The 3,982-nt window shown below is 41.5% G+C and overlaps 1 long non-coding RNA gene across 1 annotated transcript; it reads left to right on the top strand.

Annotated features, from left to right (window-relative positions):
• Nucleotides 1-200: 200 nt before the first annotated feature.
• LOC123068403 (uncharacterized) lies at nucleotides 201-3,759 on the top strand. The gene is made up of 6 exons (XR_006431710.1): nucleotides 201-509; nucleotides 651-722; nucleotides 899-1,134; nucleotides 1,258-1,366; nucleotides 2,732-3,012; nucleotides 3,131-3,759. It is a non-coding gene; the product is annotated as an uncharacterized lncRNA (long non-coding RNA).
• Nucleotides 3,760-3,982: the final 223 nt, after the last annotated feature.

The raw sequence follows: 3,982 nt of genomic DNA, 5'->3' as shown, positions 1-3,982 counted from the left end.
TATTTTTATCTCTCCCTATATATATGTATATATATATATATATATGTATATATATATATATATATATATATATATATATATATATATATATATATATATATTATAATAATAAACGTCCCCTCGTTTATGAGAAATTAACCCGCGGTCCTCGTCATAAGTCAAGCGGAACCGGTACGAAGGAGAGAAAAGGAAAAAAATAGCCCAGCCGCCGCACCACCCTGCCTCCTCGATCCCATCTCCACCTCCAGCCCGCCGCCACCTCCTGCCCCGCTCCGCTTCGCCGTGCGCCGCCCGTCCCCGCCGCCGCCACCTCCTGCTCCGCCCCGCCCCGCGACCCCTGCGGCCGCCACTTCCCGCCCCGCCCTGCCGCGCGCGGCCCCTCTTCTCCATCTCTCCCTCGCCATCTCCCTCCTCCCTCCCTGTTCCACCCCCACCTCTACTCCCAGCAGGCTCAACCATGGTGGTCAACACGGGGACGTGAGCGTGCACGGGTGGCGTCGGTGGACGAGGTGAGTGATGATGCTTCTCCCTATTGGCTATAGAGAGAGATGTAGGGTCAGATTTGATTTGTTTGTGTTCTGGTAATTGGTCAAAGTGACAATGATATGCCACTACTGATGCCAGAGGTTGTGACATTTATTTTATGATAGATCAAAATCGGTTGATGATGGAGCGCAAGTAGCACAAGTTAATCATGTGCACTTCCCATTATTGAATATCAGGTACAATGTTTTTGATTTCTTACTTGAGTTGTTACTCATTACTTTTTTAATCAGGGTATTGTAGTCAATGCATCGCTACTTCCATGTATACAGTGGAAGTAATTGTGTACACATTTGCATTCTTCCAAATTGCACTTTACATGGGGTAAATGATCGTGTTGGTCTCTACGCTGCAGATATGCCAAACTAAAGGAGGCGGCTAGAGGAAGCATTGGAGGCCAAGTTCAGCAGCAACGGTCAGCTGTCATCGGTGGCCGGCCGGCGACATTTGCGAAGGAATGAGGGTGGCCGGAGACCGACAACAGGGGGCTGTCGAACTAGCCAAGCTACCATCACTCCATCATCCCCGGAGATCGTTCGGTGATGTCCAATGCATCATGTCATGGACTGGAGCGCGGACTGCCCTGCGCAAGTAGGTTATGTGCTTGAGACGATTGAATGTCCGATAATATGATAAACCTGCAGCGAACAACAGCTCCGAACTCCATTGCTTGATCTCAAGATAGCTCTATTAAATCTCTTGATGGTATAACAGGACATTGGCAGGAATTCCTGATGACAGAGGAAATTATGGCAGACATTCTTGATGGTATATTAAATCTTGGTTTGATGGGTACTTTTCTGAAGAAACTATTGAGTCCCAGGTATTGTGATTCTCGCAAATATTTTCCAATGCTTGCATATGCCAGTGCCTGATTCCGAGTCCAATCACTGTGTATGTGAAAGTAATGTTTGTATCCATTCAGGTGGATCAACTTATTTTTCACGTCAGGTTTTAGGTGTTTCCCAGCTAGGCAGCTATTTCTTCTTCAGAAGACCACACCGCGGGCATTATCTTAAGTGGACCATTGACCTGCAATTTTTGCCTTTCGCATGTACAGGCTTATTATGTGTGGATTTTGAAAGCTATTTCTACATATTCTATCTCCTTTGAGACTAAACTGTGTAGTTGCTCTGCATCAGTTCACCTGCTCAATAATTGTGCTAGAGGAGTTAGTCATAGTATGTCTAGAAATCCCTTGGAGCACCACTCTAGGTAACATTGTTATGTTGTCTTTGCTAGAAAACTGTATATGTAGTCTAGAATTGGGTGTACATGTTGGTTCAGCCCATGGACGTTTTCTTTGAGATTCACTTATGGACCTTGCAGTAATGTACTCCCTCGGTAAACAAATATAAGACATTTTAGGTCACTAAAGTAGTTACCTGAAATATCTTATATTAGTTTATAGAGGGAGTATTAATTTTTGTCTTGATGCATTTTAAATTAAACTAAAAAGTGTCTATCTGAATTTTGAGCTGAATCTGAACCATGGTTTGCATTCAGCTATATTTCTAAAACATTGCACAAAGTCCTGTATTTAGGATGCCAAGTTTCTTCTCTCCTGTAGGAAATTTTGGCCCTATATATTCTAAATTTTTGTCATATTCAGTTTTAATGGTCGGAAAGAAACAATGTTATTTTTTATTATCAAATGGAGTCAAGTTGCTAATCTGTAATTTACAAAGACGTAAGGAAGTGTTATTTTTGTGTGTTGTTGCTTATGCCTTTTATATTTAGAGGATATTATGGGCTTATGTCCAGTAATGGTAATAGAGTTGTTCCCACTATAGATTTCCATTGTGTATTAGAAAAGGTATGCACCTGGAATTATAGTCCTTGCCCAGCTGTAAGATTTTTATATGTAGTTTATTTTTTTCACTAGAGATATTTAGTTTGTTTATGACAACTAGAGAAGGATGATGAGGCAGACGAACAACTGAAATATTGATTAATTGTAATGATGAATGCATTTACATTTATGAGTTTTTCCACCACTTTTCGACTATCTCTAATAATGATGGTTAGTCTATTTTCACTTCTTGATTTTACCTACTAAATTGATTTTTGGTCTACAGTTCGGTACCTATAGCTTTCCCCAATACCAAAAGTCAACAGTCATACTTAAATAACCATTCACAACCCTTTCTTTAATCCTTATGCTTTTTTTCTATTCTACTTGGAACAGAGGAAAATGCCCTTATGGAGCTTTTGAGCTTTTTGTACAGTGGAAAGTTAACAAACAACCGAGCCTGCTATTCTGGTTGACATCTTAATGGATGCCGATAAATTTGAGGTTCTCTCTTGCATGAGGCATTGTAGCCAGTTGCTCTCAAGCTTTCATATGACCACAGAATCTGCGCTGCTCTACCTAGACTATCCATGATTCACTTCGATGGCAGTTGAAGTTCACCATTTGATAGTTGCAGCTAAGGATTTCCTTGCCAACAAATACAGTGATATGAATAAGTGTGTGATCCCCATTGGATGGAGCCACCTTTTCTTTCCTTTTCATACAGAAGTGTACACATTGTTGAAACAAAATCATGTATGAAGTGTACTCAAGGCTTGGTTTGTATTATTTCAGGTTCCGAAATGAAGTGATGAACATGCCACTTGCTGGGATTGAAGCCATATTTTCAAGCACTGACCTACATGTGAAAAAATGAAGATGTCTTGTACCGTCTGTTGCTCAACTGGGCCCGTGTGCAATACCAGAATTAGAAGAAAGACGTAAGATCTTGAGTTCTCATTTGGTTCCGCTGGTGCGCTTCAGTCATATGACTTGTGAGGCACTTCAGGAGATTTTCACATGCACTGACGATGACATAGACCATGATCAAGGCTTATCACTAGGGTACTTATGTGCAAAGCTTATCCAGCACACTAACCAGGCCAGGTGCTCTTGCAGCATGTGCAACCTCTTGTTTGCTATATGCAGAGCTAGCTTACAAGTACATGCATCTGAAAGTGGTTCTGTTTAAGACCGCAACGAGATGGAGGCGGTGGTCTTGACACCCATGCTGGAGACCATCTGGTGGTACGATTGCTATCAAATGCAGCTTGGTTTGTGTGTGCATCTCCTAGCTTTTGTGTCCGCGTGTAGTGTTATTGGTTAATTATGTTGTGTCCTTACTGATCTCAAGTCTCAATAGTATGTGAATGGGTGTAATCAGAACAAACATGTTTATCTTATTTGTGGTAGGAAATGGTGTATATTTCTTTTGTCTTAGGAGCCAGGCTGATGGGTCTGCTTGAAATTCCTCGGGTGGAGAAAACACAACCTGAAGAGCTTTGCTTTTGATCAAATGGCTATGACTGGAGCTTCAGAATAAGTAGCTGTTTAGAAAGGTGTCAATGGATTTACCGAGGAAACAGTCACGTTGTAGGTAAGTAATAAAGTTTACTGAGGAAACAGTCATGTAAATAAATCGATGTC

Source organism: Triticum aestivum, chromosome 1A (genome assembly GCF_018294505.1).
Source record: "Triticum aestivum cultivar Chinese Spring chromosome 1A, IWGSC CS RefSeq v2.1, whole genome shotgun sequence".
Taxonomy (NCBI): Eukaryota; Viridiplantae; Streptophyta; class Magnoliopsida; order Poales; family Poaceae; genus Triticum; species Triticum aestivum.
Note: the sequence above shows the minus strand (reverse complement) of the source record. Positions and strands in the feature narration are given on the sequence as shown.